The sequence below is a fragment of the Harpia harpyja genome, chromosome 1, assembly GCF_026419915.1.
Source record: "Harpia harpyja isolate bHarHar1 chromosome 1, bHarHar1 primary haplotype, whole genome shotgun sequence".
Taxonomy (NCBI): domain Eukaryota; kingdom Metazoa; phylum Chordata; class Aves; order Accipitriformes; family Accipitridae; genus Harpia; species Harpia harpyja.
The window spans coordinates 78,355,348-78,374,206 of NC_068940.1; the positions used below are offsets into that span (position 1 = coordinate 78,355,348).

The 18,859-nt window shown below is 36.2% G+C and overlaps 1 protein-coding gene across 1 annotated transcript in view; it reads left to right on the forward strand.

The window, feature by feature from the left end:
* Window positions 1-6,821: 6,821 nt before the first annotated feature.
* The window catches only part of THSD7A (thrombospondin type 1 domain containing 7A), a 290,245-nt gene continuing 278,207 nt past the window's right edge, over window positions 6,822-18,859 (forward strand). The window contains exon 1 of the mRNA XM_052801303.1: window positions 6,822-6,840. The gene's annotated coding sequence lies outside the window, so the exon portion shown is untranslated. The remainder of the gene's footprint in view (window positions 6,841-18,859) is intronic.

Below are 18,859 nucleotides of genomic sequence, written 5' to 3' on the forward strand. Positions count from 1 at the left end.
GAAGCCATGTCTATAAAAAGCAAAGAATACGCTGGGCGTAAAGAAGCCGTCAAGAGAAGGTTTGCCAGGCTTTCCAGGACCAAGCCTTCGGTTCAGGAGTGAAACTGTCAAGTTGCTTTGTGAAAGCAAGTAATTACTGTCTCTGGAAGACGTTAGAAAAAAATCTCATTTGTCAGGGTAATTTGTGCGTGCTACAGGAGTTGGGTTGTAGTTGCTTGCTTTATATACTAGCAGGAGTACAGCTCTCTGCCTGGAAGCGTTCGGTGCTGTTAGTTACAGGGTTATAGGGCGTTTTGTAACAGGACTGGTGAAGCTGATGCTGCAAGAGTAGCCAAGAGGCATGTGAAAAGAGAGCAGAGGGGATGGGGACAGGCTTATATCCCATACGTTGAGAGTTTTTCTGGAGCACTCTCAAACAACCAAAAGGAAAGCAAAGAAAAAGGTATAATTTAAAAAAAAAAAAATCGCTCTTATAGTAAATGCTGTTGGCATAAAGTTAAATTCAAGTTGAGGGTTTTCTTTTAATAACTCGACTTAAGTGAAATGTAAATCTGTGGTATTATGGAAACTGAAAAAAGTAGTTCTGGGTTATGGATGTGGTTTTGTGTGTAGTATGCACTATTTAATGTGTAACACTGAGGTTGGGATGCTTCATTCTGAGTTAAAATTCTGACATGGCTACATTTAGCAACTTATAAATCAGCACCAAGTTTGATGGAGCTGCACTGAAGAAAGTTGTTTTAACAGACTCTTGTACTTCATTAAAAATGTCCACTTTAAAAAAACTGATCAGGTCATCCTTTAGTTTTAATGTTTGTAGGGTAACATATGAAAATTATTTGCTGCTTATGTATACGTCACAGGACCTATCCTGTCCTTTCCTAACTTTAGTCCTCTTTTCCAAAGATCCTATTGAGAAAGCCTGTTTTTCTGAGAGGTCTCTTGGAGGGCATCTGGAAGACAGTGGGGGATGAATGTTATCAAAGTCGCTTGAGAACAGCATGCTGTGCTTTGGGAGCAGGTGATTTTTTTGGGTACACGTTGTCCATGACACGTTACTGTTTTGGCTATACTATGGGCTTTATTTTGGAATGACTTGGTTTCTATTAAGGGCATTGGTATAATATTAGATAACAATTTAAGACTTATTTTAAAACCAAGATTTATGTGACTGGTTAATTTTGTTAGACCAGTTCTGACTTGAGATTTAGCAGGACTGTAGAGATGTTTCTTTTTCTTACCTGAAGTTATTAGAAGTTTCATTGGTTTTATGGCACTACGCTGGGGTTATGCAAGTTTTGTGCTGAGATGGCACTTGCTCTACTTTGCCCAGATTTTTTGTCCTTGGAACGGATTGAGGCTTAATATTGTTGATGACTTGCCTTTGTAAACTAAGGAATTTAGGGCATCTTTAGCAACTGTCAGTTTATTCCTGGTGTTTTATAATTTGTTTTACTGGGCAGTACAACATACCAGGAATTCCAGCTGTGGTTAGGCACTTGGATCCACATTTATGTTCCCATATTGTGCCTTTTATGACAAGAGGGAGTAGTGGGAAGCTGACAAAGTGATAATATTCTGACATAGTAATTCTATAGGCTATATATCATGTCAGTGTACCATATATTACAGCAGTCGTACGTAGTGTGTTTGTCACAGCTGGCCATAAGAGAGGGGGAAGGGAACTAGGATTGCCTCAGTTAGGGCCTCCTTCAAATCCACATGAGAACAGCAAAGTTTTTCATTTGGATTATATTGAAACATTAATGTGGTCAGAGGAGAAAGGGATAATTATAATGATTAGTTTGTAGTTGATACTAAAAATCTGACTGAATTAATGAATTCAACTGAAGTAGCCAAATCCCATGCTTTCCATTCTTAGTAGTTCCTTTGGTAACTACTTGGTCAATGTGAGTGGAGTGAAATGCCTCATCACTTATCTCTCCCTGACCACTCTAAATTCTAAAGGTGCAAGTCACTGCTTTATCTCACTTAATCAATAGTTAATCAACGTATCCTAAATGTATTCAGAATGTGATCAGGAAGAGAAAGCATTTTAGTTTTTGTCTTAATAGCTGCAAAACTGTATTAAATTAATTCTTACCCATAGTGTAGTCTACCTTCTTTCATTAGATTGAAAAGGCAATGTAGATAATATAAGGGATATCCCGGTATCTGTTTCTTTAATAATATGAACAAAATTCTTGTGCTTCATTTATTTTCTCATGTGCTTGTGACTTTTACCTGACAGGGTTTGAAACCAGGATTAAATGTGTGGTGAAGGAGATGCAGGAAAAGATGAGCTAGAATGCTAATATGCACATACATCACAGGTTTCAGACTACTATTCTGGATTGTTCTGATGTAAAAGTTACCCTTTCTTCCAGAAGCAGAACTATTCATAAGCTAAATATATTCAATATCATCTTTGAGCTGTTAGTTTTACTCATCATAAGCACAGAGTGCCTGTCAGAACTGTGCCCTGTCCTCAAACAATCACATACAAGGAAGATACCCAAATAACACAAGAAGTGGTTCTCAAATTTCTTTCAGTTTGCAGACCACTAACAATTTTCCAGTTGAATCAATTTTCCATTTAAATCTTGCTGTCAGTAGGCCCACTTTTCTTAATTATGTATATTAGACCTCTTGGAAGTCATTTGCATATTACAGGTTGAAAATTGCTCTTATAAAAATGACTCCACCTTACCTTTCAGACAGTTGACTGGTGGTGTGTGGATGTATAGCAGCTTTCTTGAAATTTGTGAATGAAAGCCAAGTCTCTCTTTCCACAGTTGTCCTTTTTTCCTCTGTTGTATATTTGGCAAAGATTATGATATCACAAGTTGATGAAGTTAAGGCCTTGGAATGATGTTGTAATTAATTAGTCCTCATATTCATATATGAGTATATAACGTATATAAGATTTGTTCTGTGATAGAAACTTAGGGGGGAAATAAAGCAAATATTCAGCTGTACTACCAATGTAATGTAGCAATGGAAAAAGCAAAATCTAACCTTGTGATGCTGAGTAGAGAGGGTTCTGAAAGATCTAATAAAAATATTAGTGTCATCTCACAATAACTTACGATGAGATGAAATGTTCTGATCACTCATCTTCAAGAAGAAATAACTGAAATTGGACCAGGTGCTGAGAAGAGCTAACAGGATGGTCTGAATATATAGTGAGCCTGCCTTGTCATAGAGAGGTAAGGGAGATTCTGGTTTGTTTGACCAAGTGAAATGAAAGCTACGTAGGATATGGACTCCATCTGCAAACTCAGGAGGGGATCAACAGAAGGGAAGCAGAACCTTGTGATAAAGGACATTGCTGGCATGAGAATAACAGAATATCTACTACCCCTGATAAAATTTTCTTGCAGAAATTCAGAGAACATCCCCCTGTTAGAGCATGTGGGTTCTGAAACACCCAGTGGCAGCAGAGAGGAGTGGGGAAATACTGCAGAAGTTTTGAGGAGTTTGTCTCGTTTCCTGAAGGGATTATATGCTTAGGGGTGGTATGGGCCAAGGGAAATGGTTGCATTTAGCTTCTGTCAAAGCTTTAAATGTCATGCCATGCAACATGCCAATCCAGTTCCCCTTCAGTCTGTTTAAAACACAGCTTCAGAAACCCTTTGTTCTTTTTTGGCGCTTGCCAATGTTTAACCCCTCTTGAGTGACTTCTCCTCTTCTATGTCAGGTTTAAGCTGCTTGTCTGCACCTTAGCAGGCTAAAGCCGCATTGTGTGCAGCCTGTCTCTCTATTCTCGTTTCTTTTGCCTTTCCTTGAGCAGCCCTCTAGGCTGCCTGAAGTGGGAGATTAATCTCTCCTGCTCTCTCATTCCTCAGTGTGTGCTTAGGACTGGCTCACCCTCTGTATGGCCTGACACACTCTTATAAATTTCCTGTGAAAACACATAATATTCAAAATGGTTTCCAATCATAGCCCTTTCATAAAAGGAATATGAAAAAATGGGCAACATAGGCATTTTTAGACATTCTTCTTTCACCCTAAACTATCAAGGGCAGCAAGGAGAGACTCTGCAGTAGTTTGTGGAGCTGAAAGTCTGCTAACAGTGACAGCGAATTTTAAAAGAACAGGAAAAATAAGTTTAGAAGAGCTTTAGTCTGGGGAATCTTGTTCTCTCTCTCTCTCATGCATAAGAAAATGTCATTTTGCTTTTGTGTGGCATGCCAGCATCTTCAGTGGAACTACTCACGTTTCAGATAATAGCACAGGCTTCCATTTAGCTCTCAGTTGTTCCTTAGAGATGTCTTTTGGATTAATCCATTAGTGACCATCATAGAGGATGCGCTGTACTCTTTCTGGTTAAACCCATGATGACAAAGTTTGGGCAATACTACTCTGTTGCTTGGTGGATACTTAGGTAACCCATATACTTTGGGACTACTTGTTTGTCTGTTTGGGTAGAAATAAGTTTACCTCTAATACAATTTTATTTAGTACAAAGATACTTTACATGGCTAATTTTAAATGTCATAGATTCCAAATGGAGCAGGATATGTGATACTAGCCCCCTTCTCTCCCCTGCCACGTTAGAAGATCAACGGCGGCTGTAGTGTTACAGAAGTGGAAGTCCAAAAGGCATCAGACAGTTGAGTTTGAAGTGTGGACTTCTCTCTGGTCAGTGTAGAAAGAGCTGCGAGAGACATGTTTAAGCCATTGTTAGGAAACTTGGATGATTTTTTGAAAATATCTCACTATCTTTATGAAATTATTTGCCTCCTCTCTGGCTTTTTATGTCCTCACTTTTGATTACTATCCACTTTTTTTGTTTTCTTTTTAATTTTTTAAGCAACTTCTCCTCCTGTTTAGTTACTATTCACTTTATTCTGCCCACTCCTGTGTCTTTTAGTATCTGCATCCCCAGAACTAAGGTAATAGAAAGTTTGAAGTTGAATTTTTAAGCAAATGCTGTTGATGTGTCAAACTTGTAAGTGTGTAAGATCTATTAGTATTGTATTTAAGTGTCTGTGGGTAACTTATAAAAAAAAGTGTATTATGAATGGTATTATATTGTTTTTTATTATGTTAAGACTTCTGGACAGAAATTTCATGGAGTGTTTATTATTACTTCTGCTTAATAAAATTTCAGCTAGGTTGTAAAATTACTTAATTTAGGATAAATTGCCTCAGGGAGAGAATAAACACATGATTATTGCCTCATAATTTACAATATGGGGTCTTTACTATGCAAAGAGTAAATTGTGTTATCTATCTGAAATGCAAATAGTTCTATTGAAATCTATAATGTCATAGGGAGGCAAAATTACATTTTGTAACAAGAACAAAAAAGGCATTACATGAACTTACTAATTTTAATTTTATAAATTATGAAGTATATCATATATTTATTGATCTTTCTCTTTGTGTTTTTGCTAAGCTTGAGACTTATTTTTGTTTGTTTGTTAGAGAAAAGAATAGAAAAGTGATGAGGAGCCTACCCCAGATCAGTCAGTAACAATTTTGCCATAATGTTGTCACCTACTTTAATGCATGTATAGGTTTTATAGTCGTGTTTTGAAATTGGCCAATATAATAAAAAAGCTAATCAGAAATCTGTGTTTTTCAAAAATGATCTTTATATAAATACCCTTCTGGGTGCTGTGATTCTTCTTTTAAAAATGTGCTGGGCAAAGTCCTTTGATTTGAAGAAGCTTCTCTTGCTTTGCTTTCAGGGGGACGTAAAGTCCAAACATAGTATTTTAGACTCCCCCCCGTCTTTAAGAGTTCAGTTCTGTCACTGAAGGGGACATGTATTCTCCCATTGACTTTAATATGTGCAAGGCTGGATTCTACCAGTCCAATAACTGTATAATATGGTGGTGTTCCTCCAATTAGATACATACAAAAAGATTAATTTCAAAATAATAGAGGACAGGTCAAGACATTTTGAGAAATCAAGTACAGTGACTATGTGAATTATCAGTTGCATGTAAATCTTACTAAGGATGATAGATAGAAATCCCAGATAGAAATGGTTGTAACAATACACCTTTTGTGGTCTCTGAAATTAATTTAATAAGTGTTTTGGAGATTGACTAATATACATATAATGACCTTTTTGTGTAGGTCAATGTAAAGTCTAATATATCTTGGAGATTAGTATTGATCAGAGTAAAGCCAAAATCAATCTTGGATTTTGAGGATCATTACACTTGGAAATAGGATGCAATACAGAAGATACTGCAAATTTTAGTTTGTGGAAGGCTTTTACAGTAATTATGGAAAATAATCTTTTACTTAGTTGTAATGTCTAAAAAAAATGGACAAACTGGTAAAAGCTTAGTTATTTAAATAAGTAATATGTTAAACTCCTTACAACTTTCCTTAGTTTGACAGATGATAACCAACCTTCTTGAAGCTGGTGGTGAAGTTCCCTTTTGCTTCAGCATGGGAAGGATTTTGTCCTCCCTGTTTGAAGCCATGATCTGGTGTTGAGGAAAAGGTTAACCTATGTTTGTTTAGAAATGTATTTTTTTAAATGGTAAATTGTTTTCCATCTTGACTCCCTTCCTTAGATGTTTTGGTCAAATTCAGTCTGCGCAGTTGGAGAAGTACACATGTAAAGAAGTGGAAGAGGTAAATTACAATACAATGTACCCTTCAAATATTGCATAGCAAGCATAATCGATTTCACTGAAGGTGAACTAGTGCTGCTTGCTAAATAAGAAATGTTTGAACAGAACATTTTATTTTTATTTCTTTAATAGGTTGGTTTGTTTGTTTTGCCCAATACAAAGTCTCTGGCCTGGGTACCTCATTTAAAAATAACCTGGTGGAAATTTTGAAGATCTTGGCTGAGAGTTTTCAACAGAAGTAAGTCTTTTTGAAAATCTGACTTGGCTGAAATGTCTATTCTCTATCAAGTGAAATAGCACAAACAGTATTTTATCCAAGATTCCTCTGTAAAAGATATCTTGCTTTCCCCTCATATTTTCAGAACCTATTAAAATAAATGAAGGTTATTCTATTTATCTTCTGCACAAAAGCCACCTTCTGATATAACTTTTTTTGCAGAGAGCACTGGATGATGTTCTTCACAATTAATTGGTATAATTCCGTTGATGTCTGTGATTAAACTTTGGCCTGTCATCTAGCCTCATGTATTAACATCTCAAAAACTGTAGTTAAACTGATAGATCATACATTTATATTTATGAATGGATACATATTTATAATCTTAATGATGTGTTTGAATGCAAATGGAACTTTATATATACATGCACATGTATATCAGATTCAGGGACCCTGAAGAATTGTCCTTGAAAATTAAAGCCTTATATAAATGCAAGCTATTGATATTGGAAGTGATCTTCAAAGCTGTTCCATTTAAAGATATTTAACTATTAATAATGAGCTACATCCCAGCTATAACATTCGTTCATATTCTGAGGGATCAAAGTGCCAAGATTACAGATAGCAGTTCTCGGGCTATGAAAGTCCTTTTACCTGAGCAGCTCTTCTTATCAGTGGACTTCTGAATTTCTCATAATAGATATCGTCAGTGAAAATCTGAAGAAATTCACCTTATTTGTACCTGAAATAACACTTTGAAATGTGTTAGCAGGAATTTTTAGAGAGGACTAACATATGCCACCTCTTGCTGCACTGAAAGTAGTAGAGTAGCTTTAGATTTAAGGCACGCTCAGCCAAAAAAAAAAAAAATCTGATAATTGTTTTTCAGAATAAAATTGTTTAATGATCAGAATGAAGATATTTTTAAAAATGCCTCAGAAAATGTGAGTTTTAATGTAGAAATATTTTTCTTCTTGCTGAAATGTTTTGGATGAAATTTGCAAGATTATTTTCCAATTGACATTCCCACGTGGGATGGTATTTAGGTCAGTTTTACTAATTAGAAGTTTGTCTACAACCATATCCTAATGCTTCCCGTTCATCTGTTTCAAATGCTCACAAAAGAAGATACTAGAATTGAGTTAGAGTTGTCATTCTTTAGCTTCCCAAAAGAAGAAAGCAGTATAACAATAATATTATATTGTAATAGTAACATTTTATTTTCTGATTTTTGGTGTTTATTTTCTTCAATGGAACTAATGCATCATGGTCAGAAAAAGTAATGATTTTTCCATTGAGCTCGACCTTTGTATTAACACTTGCTTACTGTGGGAATTATTAAATAAAACACAGAAAGAACTGATCTACCTTGAGCTAACTAATCAGCCTCAAGATGCATGTTGAGTTCTTCACAGCAATCTGTTCTTCGGAGTATGGAATTCAAATGCTAATATATTTCATATGTGAGACCTTTAATGCAGAAAAAATGTATTATGAAAAGTGATGCAGCCACCCGATTCACTTATTTAGTTTTGAAGGGCCCCCACAAAATGGGTCAGGCTTGCACTGTGCAAGCTGACTTTGAGAAAGTTTGGAGATGGTAGGAAATGACCTATATTTTTGAACTGGGACTTCAGAAACTGGGCTGAAGGAAAAATCAAACTTTATAAACTTTTTTCTATGCACAGAAATGTTGATGTTTGGACACTGATTTAATCTCATTCCAACAATTCCTATATTAAACGTGCATCTGAGTAGGGACTGTTTTATTTCTTCATCAGAGAGTCTTAGTCACTAAGTGAAGTTAATTATGATTTGTATCTGTGTAAGAGCAGAGCAGGCTCAAATTGCATTTAGTCAGGCACGACTAAAAAGATGATATTGTACGTCTGAAAAGCAGTTCCTTATAATTTTTAATGCTTTGTTGCTTTTCAGTAATGGAATTGAGTACTTTTGAAGTAAAACACTGTTTTACTTTTTAAAAACCTGAAGATTATTATGGCACTGATACTGTGTTGCAAAGTGCTGCTGCTTTGATTGGAATCACAAGTCTCCAATAGTGTTTTGCTTGAACTCTGCCTCCCACTATGTTAATATGCTACAGTTTCTCAGAAAACAGATCACAGTCCAGATCTGCCTCTTACAGTATTAACTATTCATCATAGAATAATCAAATTGTCTGACACTGAGTCTGAAAATTTTGCAGGAATTTCAGTCTATTCTTACTTAGGAAAAAAAAAAGTGAATAGCATTAGTAAAAGCATGACACTGGGGATGCCTGTTAGTAGTGTGGCATGGTGTTTTGCTTTTTTAACTACTGTCATAACTCTGCTTTTCTAAAGTGGAAAGGAGGCTGCCAGAATACAGAAAAAGTTTGTGAAAGAAGAGCTATTTGCCCTTAGTTGCCCTTAGACACAGAAAATGATGGCATGATCTGATCAACTGATACCAAAGACAATGCAAAGACTTTCATTAGATGGGGTCCTCTTGGACCACTTTTATGGACTCCAGACCGTTTCTAAAGCATTAAATTGCAATGTTTTCGAGGCAAACCTCTTCCAAATAACTGTGATTTTTGGCTTGTAACAAGTGTAGTTTTGTGGTTTTGTGTTACAAAAGTTTAGTAGTTTTCAGATACAGTTTTGCCTGCCTCATGAAAGTTTTTAGGAACACTTGGGATTTTCACTTTTTTCTTCTTATTTTGGAAAGAAGCCTGTTAAGACATGAAGAGAGCATCTTAGCTCTTTGTCATGATGGTAGCAGTTTTGGTGACCTAGCTGCTTAGTCAACTTGCAAAATCATTAGAAGCAAGCTTATCTGGGGAAAACAGCAAGTATTTTACACAGTTCTGGTACAATCAACTTTCTACTATGAATTTGTTGTATCAGAGGATAAGTTTTACTCATGGGAAGCAGTGGCATTACATGCCTCCCATCTGAGTGCTGCAGTTCTTTGTGTATGCTCAAGACATAACTTGTCATAAAAGTACTACTGATAAAACAAAGACCCTTTCCTATTACTTTTTGTCCTACTTGTTAAATAAAAAGTACAGACAATGAAGACTAACAACACTTACTGTAATCATGTAAAAGTAAAATCAAACTATTCAACTGAAGTAATTAGAATCTTTTTGTTGCTTAACTTCTTTGATTTTTTTTTTTTTAAAGTTTGTTGCGTATAATCTTGTGGTTAACCCTATAAGCAGTTTCCTAGTGTAATGTCATTATATGGACCGAACCACAGCTTAAGCCTGGCAGGCAATTGGCATTCAGTGCATGTGGTGCAGGAAGAATGGCTTTGGGTAAAATCGCTTTGTGAAGCATTTTAAAAATTAACTTTTGTCATTTTTGTTTGCTTGTTTCTCATGAACAAAGAGAAACATTTATCTCAGAAATATAACTGGAAAAGTATGCTAATGAGTAGAAAATTCCTTCATGTACTCTAAAGAGGGATACAGTACTAACTGAGGTTCTGATTTCAGGCTTCATCAGCCAAAGGATGCTGTTTGGAAAAAATTCTGCCTGAGGTCACATCTAAAACATTTATTTAACTATTCTTGTTATAAAGCTTTATAGACTTCCAAAAGAAATCAATAATTCAAAAAGACATCTGTTAGTAAATAGTTTAAATAACCACTTTTAAGCTAATAGTAATTAGTTACCTATGTAATATTTCTGAAGAACAGTTCTCCAATAGAAGATAATGTGTGGCAAGACTACAATAAGTTGACAGTCTTCAATATGTGAAACACATTCTTCTACTTGCCTGCTGCAATTAGTTCTTTTAACTAAGTGTATATGCTTACATGCTTTCAGTATTTAAGATTGGGCTTGGACACTGAAGGATGTAAACAGAAGAGACTAGGCTGCAGTTTAAGGTATACAAACATGTACAGTGTGACCAGCTGGGTAATGATGTAAGGTAAGTTTTTTTTGTTTGATGTCATCATGACAGTTAGAAAACTTTCCTCCTTAAAGTCGTTTAGAAAATAAAAAAAGTTCATCGCATACTTTAAAAGGAGCTTAGCTGCCAACTTTGGATAGTGCTGATGCTTCTGTGAGGATTCATGTGATGACATTTGGAGACTTCAGGGTTTCCTTGATGTATACAGACCTTTTGCATTTTCTTGTGGCATGACCTAGGCTTAACTCTAGATATATACTCCCCAGATCTGCTGTAGAAACTTGTATGGCCCATTATGATTTTATTTTTCTGTTTGCAATTTCTTATTCACCAGAAATGCCATTCTGAGTCAATGGATACAAAACCTTGAGTTGTGTCATCTTAGGCTTTGATAAGTCCTCAATTTATGTACAAATGCAGTTAAGTGCACTGCTGAATTCAGTATATGGTATATATTAAAATATGAAAAAAAATATAGTACCAGTCATAACATAGGGAGACTATTTTTTTTAACTTTGACAAGTTCAATAACTATTTTAGTAACTTCTAAATAGCTTACTGGACACACTTTCTTTTTTTCTTTCAGTTCTTGATACATTACAAAGAAAATTCCTTCAGTTCTTGATATCTTGAAAAAAATAATTAAATTTTTTTTTCAATATAAAAGATTTTAATATGTTTGCTGTTCGTTGGTTAGATTATTAGCAATAAATATGTATAAAGATGTTAACTTAATACATACTATACTAAAGTTACTAAAATATAAAATCTAAATATTTTTTGCACTTAGAAATGTTGGTGAATAGAAAGGAAATTTTAAGAGTATCTCTACTGGATCAGAGTAAAGATAAACATTTTCAACACTAGCAAATAATTGTTTCTTAAAGATTGTAAGAAACAGAGGTAGCATAAAGTGATCTTTTGCTTGGAAGAGACTATCAGCTTCCGCTGGTCAGCAGTTTGGTGTATTCCAAGTCTAGATCTCTGCGTGATCATCATGTTTCATGATTTATGCTTTACTACCTTCTATAATCCTCCTTTTTAGCATTTGACCTTCAGAATACGTTGTGGCAATGAATTCAACAAAACTGTTAAGCATCTGTAAAATAACTCTTCCCTGCATTTGAAAATTGCCAATAATTTTATTAAATGGCCTCTAGTTTGTCAGCCTCAATTTCTCTTACATACCCTTTGATTTTAGGGACCTCTATTCTAGCCACTCTGTATGCATCTCTCTTCCATGATGGAAAATACTTTTCTTATAAAAGCCACTGTATAATCTCTGAGCATCCGTGTTGCTGTGCCCTATGTCCTTTCTAGTTCTTCTGTATCTCTTTGTGATGGAGTAAAGAGAACAGCAACCAGAATTTGAGCTACCAGGGAGCTATGTGTTTTTATACAGTCACATTATGATGATTCTTGGTTTGCTGTCTAATTCTTTCCAGTTAAGCCTCCTCCCACTCTGTCCCATTGCCAAAACTAATAGATTTTTATCTGCTGCTAGATATCAAGGTGGCATTTTCAGATAGCTGTCCTCGATGACTCTAAAATGTCATCCTTATAAGCTGGTATAGAAGCCCATCTCTGTTTATATGTGATTGGGGTTGTGTGTGTGTATTTTTTTTAACACATTACTTCAACATTACTTCACATTTATAGGCAGTAAATTTCACCTGTAATTCAACTTCCCACACTTGTGGTTGTGAGATCTTTCTGCAACTTTGACCGTTCTGAATTATTAGCAGGTGTTTTCCCTTCACTATCACTTTTTGAACAGTTACCTTTTCTTCACTTATGAGTAAAAGTGTGTATATAAATATATCTATGTACAGATAGATTATATATTTTATAGATTATATATCCATCTTATATATTTATAGACATATTTATACTTATATGATATGTTTTAATGAATTAATATAATTCCTTTATAGTTGTAACCCATCCTCTCATTCCTGTAACGTTTATATCTTCTATTATCTTCTTTCTACTACAGTTACACATATGCAATATATATCTGTTAATAGCCTATTTATGTTACATGAATAAAATACCATTTTACAGACAAGTGTGTGTATATGGACATACACACACACATTTATCAATTCACATAATTCCATTTTTGGTTTTAGCATCAATATAAAAGCACAGACATATTTAATCTTAGCCTTATTGCTAATTTTCATATATCCTGTTTAATCCTTACACTGCCAGGTTTGTAAAATTGTCAGAGACTTTCTGATCTAATTTTGTAGCCATTCTTCCTCCTGTTAAAATTATAACAGTGTTGTATGAGAGTTCATTCTGGGATCACTGAATCTGAGATTTATACCAAGATCCTTAAAAATAGCAGCTGGCAACAAAAGTAGTTTTTAAAGTCCCATATCCACCTGAACGAAATCTGCAGTGCAACTTCACCTGGAGACAGGGATTTCTTTGGGGCCTTGGAATGTATTTATTTTTATAAAGTTTAAACTTCATAAGGTTCTGGCTCTGTGGTTTTAACCTCTGCTTCAGTGGGGTGGAGCAGTTGTCATTCATGAACAGTTCAGTGTCATTTTGCACATTTTTGGAACTACTTGTCTGTTAGAGAAGTTCCACAACTGGGAAATGTAATGGAAACCCGGTCTGCACAATCTGGTAAAATTTGTGCACCTGGTTCTCATTGCTTTCTCTGCAATTGCTCTTATATCTTGAGAAGATTTATTCAAAGAAATACCAAATGTGTTCATACCTTCTTGAAGCGGTTCCCTGTGGTACAAGAACTGCATATGGAGAACCAGTACCTGTGTGTGTGCATTCATCACAGGTGCAAATTCTGCCATCGAAACGTGTTTGTAAGTGTGTGGATTCAGTGAAGGCGCGGGTATGTTCTGCAGGATGCTGTATGCACCCTTTGTGAATGCTTACCTGGGGCTAGAGGGAAGTTTCTCTGTCCTGTGTGCCCTGTTTTTACATAGTAAAGCAGCAGGGACTTGCTGGCAACAGAATGCTGTCCATGGGCTTGCAGTGAAGGTGAAAATTAGACCCTAGTCAAAATTGTTCATGTGTGTGTTCATGCTATGAAGTGTTATGATTTTAAGTATTTTGTTTGAGAGAGCTGGATTAGTATTGCATACAGACAATAATACCAGTTTATGTCATACATAGAGGCTTTCAGATATTCAGAGGGCTGTATTGGTGTTTTGTAGGGTTGCTCCTTGGTAGTTGTGTGTTTGGTTGTCCTTCCACACTATGAATTTATAAGCACATTTAAAATATGGCTTTTAGTCTGTGGTGGGTACAGACATTCTCGTTTGTTGTTTTCCTCTCAGTTGAGTGCAACAAAGAGCCTCTGTTTGCTGAGTAAACTTCAGTAAAGAGTTCAGCTGTGTCTGAACAACAGTATTAAGGAATATTGGACCCTCCAAACAAACCAGAAAGGATTGAACCATTTTTTTCCAGCTGGGAGGCTATTTTAACAGAATAAATAAAATCAAAGGCGAACAATGACCTCCATATTTAAGTAAGCTAGAAGAGTTTTAAAAATGTGTTTGAAATCTGGATGTCACTTTTCTTTTATAATGTAATTAGATCTGAAAAGAGGAAAATGAGATTGAGCCAATGTTCACCCAGTCAGCCCTGCACCACAGTGCTTCCAGCAGGAAGTTGCAGATGAGAGGTAGGGTTTGGGTGGGTTTCTTTTTGTTGGTGTGGGGTTTGTTTTTGGGGTTTTTTTTGGTTTTGTTTTTTTTTTTTTTTAAGAAGTGCTTCTTAAATACCCAGTATTTATTTGCTGTGACCTCCTGTGTGATCTTGATTATAATTAATGTTGAACTAGGGTACATCTGCATTTCATTTTAAAAAGAATGAACTGGAAAGCATTGCTTAAGCTCATTAAGTAATTGTGCTTTGTTTTCATACTGAGAAAAGTTGTTTCATATTAGGAGAAGAACCAAATGTTTGCATATTTCCTGAAATGGTCCCATTTACTGGATGTGAGTGCTTTTATCCGAGTTCTGGTTCGAACAGTGATGGCAAGACTTAGTCTGAAGATTTTTAATAACAGTAGGAATACATGTAGGTGTTATCCTTACTTGATTTAATCTTGCCTGTCAGCTATGAAGAGTTGGGCTTCTTGGTTTGCTCTCTGTTAATTGGCTTTTGTCTGGGCAGCACAGGATGAAAAATGTCTCTTGTAGGCAAACAAAGTCAAAAGCCTGGGGGGGCTGAGGCTAGTGCCATTTCTTACCACCAGGCTCAGAAGGAGCCAGGACTAAGCCAGAAATGTTGCCCGTCTTCCTCGTGGATGCCATTTTTTCCATAGCTTCTTATCTGAATGCAAAATTGCTGGGAAAAGTAGAGAAATTCCTGTGAACGTTTGTTGCTCTGATTGTCCTGGAATCTGATTTATGTGAGAGTACTTTTTGCTCGTTGGTAGAAATAATCAATTATGAGGGAGAAATGAAAGAGTCTTTGAGTGTTTATCATGTGAGAGATAATTAAAAACTAAAGCCATGATTAATAATTTAGTATTTATTAAATTACATTGAACTGGGGCTGTAAGAAGAGGAAGGATCTAGCATTTTAATTTTCAAGATAAAAAAGAAAAAAGGAATAGTTTTATTTTATGGATGGGCATTTTTCTGCAAGAGGTGGTTATTTTCCCACATTATATGCTATATCCACTGAAACAGGCTTGCTTTTCTGTGTACTCCTGCTTCTTTTAGACTTATAAAAGTGAACATATTACTTGAAGATATAATGTGGCACATCCTTAAAGGTCCTTTGTGGATAAGATTAACATCTGCCTTTGCTTTAAGCCAACCAGAAGTTGTACAGAAAGTGCTGAGCACTTGTTAAAACACTAGATGAGACCTGAACTACTTCGCCTTAGTAGCTTGTTCTTGCTACAGGTTTCTCTCTGGCTTTAACACAAAATAGGATTAAAAACTGCTGAACTTTAATCCTGTTCTATCATTTTGTTATCTCATATGATTAGCTGACTTCAAGTTAAGTATTCTGTGGCAAGTTTGCCAAATTGGTCCATGCCCGGCATCGTGCAGAGGCCGGTGTTGCGCCACTGGTCTCTCTTCAGCCCCTTGCTGTGAAAAATGCTTCACTTTCTTGGCTGTTTTTTATCATAACATCCTGATTTTAGCATTTTTTGTCCCATTGCTTGTGGCACTACTGGAAGTTTCTAGGGGCAGCACGTTACCCGTGAGCTGCATCTCAGAAAGCCCTGATCTGCTCCAGTGTTGTTCCCCTGTTGCTGCAGGGCAGAGCTGGGAGCTGGGACATGGACCCTCTCCGTGGCTTCAAGAGGCCGAGCGGTGACCAGAGCTGCAGCTGTATTAAAGCTTGGGGGTCACCTGAGCAGTGCAGACACATCTCTGACAGCTTTTGCACCAGCTGTCATTCAGAGGCACTTGAGAAAACCCATGAGATAAATCTGCTCGTTACGCACCCGAAGGTGAAAAGCAGTGGCACGTGGTCTGGCCGTGCTGTCCTCCCTGCAGCTGCCTGAGGTGGGGGGTCAGGACCCTTCAGGGCTGCCTGTGCCCCTCTGGCTGGCAGAGATCTCGCTGCCATTTAATTGGCATGCTGTATTCCCGGGGGGCTGCGGCCGGCTCCCTTGATGCCTGCAATCCACAGCACGTCCCTCTGCAGTACCACACTGCCTGTGACTTGTCCTGTGGATCTACTAGCATGGACTGTGTCCCTCTGGGGGTCCTATCAGCAACGCTGTCCTCAGGATTGTTTTTCAAGATATGGTTATCAGTTTAATTTGCTTAAAATTTGCCATAAGGAGAAATAGGCCATGAGGTCTCTCTTCCTGGGAGGAATTTCCACCAGGCAAAATCTGTCACAGAGCATTAGCTGCATACTGTCACGCTGTGCTGCTAAGAAAAAGAGCAAGTGAAACTAAAATAGTTTGAAAACAGTTTATCTCTGTTAAAATTTCACTCCATTATTCTGTCTGCTATGTGTGCTATTAGGAAGACAGGATCTTTTAGGAACCAGACTGCTCTGGTCAATGCTTTAAATCCTGAAATCTCAGGTCTCTGACACTTTTGCCTCTGCTGTAGATAGTTTTAATGTTGCATGAAATTATGAATTTCGATGGGGATTAAGGGGCAAATGAACTCTTAGCATTTGGAGAGCCTTTCCCACAAAGTGGGAAACCACGGAGTAGGTGGATTTAATACAGCAGGATGAACTCACTGACCCTGATAGAGATACAGACTGCTGCTGAGCCCTTGAAGTCACCTGTGATATGATCAGCCTTAATACTTGGTAGTGGTTATGCAAATGTAGGGATTAAAAAAATACATTTACGAGATCTAGATCCACTGTATCTAATGCTTTTGACTAGATTTGGCATGAGATAAAGTTTGCATACCTGAACTCTCTAGACACACTTTTTTCTTTGTGCTTTCAAAACAGGCTAAGTGCTGCCAACAGCCAAGCAGTCCTTAGTTTTCCCCTGGAATCTCTTAAGTTAGTTGTTCTTGAATCAGTTCTTTGTGTATCTGGGGGAAGAACACTACTTCATATTCATAATAAAGAGATTGTGTATTAGTTCTCTCTTTTTGAGGGATTTTCCTCTAATACTCAAAGCAAATTTAATAACTAAAATCTATTTTGTTTGAAAAGTTGTTCACACCAAGAGACTAGCATAAATAACCAGTTATTGGTGTTTGATATGAGGAAGACTAGGAAAAAGTGGATCTGTAAGGCTTGGGATTTTTTTTTTTTCCTTTTCAAATCCATGATAAAATTGATGCCATGCAGCTTAGGCAGAGCAGGTTAAGCTGCCACCTGATCAATCCCTATCACTGTTTACAATTAAGCTACTTCATCATTGCAAATATTATAAATGATTAGTAACAATTGCTTTATGTTTACTTCTGGATTCTGGAAGGTTGAGAATAGCAAAAGGCCAAGACCAAAAGGGTCTGTTGCTCCTTTTTAAAACAAAAGAAAACCATCACCACCACCAAAAAAACAGTCCAGCAATATTGTTTAGCAATTCCATGTTTGAAGTTCTGTTTGATTTATCATTTAATCAGTTTTTAATCTATTTTAGTATGAGTGTTATGCATTAATTGCTTTCTGCAAAGAAAAAACAAATATGTTTGTTTAATGAACAAAACTTGTTAACAATCTCATATCTTATTAAAATGATCAGACAGTCTTAAAACCACAGTTACTGGCATTAGGGTTATTGTCTTGTTTTATATAATTGCATGTGTGGTTGACCTTTCTATGACATTCGCAGAATCAGTGTCACACTAAGTATAAATCTGTGGGTCATCCCTTTTGGTTAGCTGGTTTTGTTTTAAAAGTACCATTAGCTTTCTCTTTTTGCATTGTATTACTTTGCAATCTTTTGGACCTTTCCTTTGTTAAGGCTCAGGGAGCTCTGTTGGTGTTTTTTAATACTTTGGGATGCATGCTTTCTGCTTCTGAAGAATTAAAAATATTACTTCAAATAGTTGTTATATAATAACCCATTTTTTAATAAATAGAACATCATTATCACTGTAAAACACATACTTCATTCTACTTCCTTAATGTACAGGAGAAATAGCTTTTGAACACTTCTACCTTTTGTCTCAAAAAGAACATCAAAAGGTACAAAGTTTTAACTCTGAACTCATTGCTTGGTAACTTAGGCATTCCTTTCCATATAACTACAAGAACATCAGTGGAGAGTGTGAATTTCTGAAAGGTGCTTTCATGACCAGACTAGCCAGGATCATTTCAACCATAGCCTTAACAATTCCTGGGGTTTTTTTGCTTGTTTGTTTTTTTCCTTATGAAGCTTGATCCTAATAGGGGTTTTTTTGTTTGTTTATTTTATTAAGTGTAAATTAATTTAATTTATCTTTTTCTCAAGTCTAACTGTGTTAGTAAATTGGGTTCTGGTAGAAAGTGGAATATGGAAAGAGTATAACATTGAAGTGTTTTAAGATCTGCTCTGTGAATTGTCTTTGAGTTGATTAGAGCAGACAGCTCCTGGCCCTGAAATCAACATGATTACAGAAGTGATTCTGGTTGCTAAGAAGTGTCACAGCAGTACAAATGTTTTATTTAGAAAATAGATTAGTTCATCTTAGTTAAGAGGTGAATTTCTTTAAAACATACTTTTTAT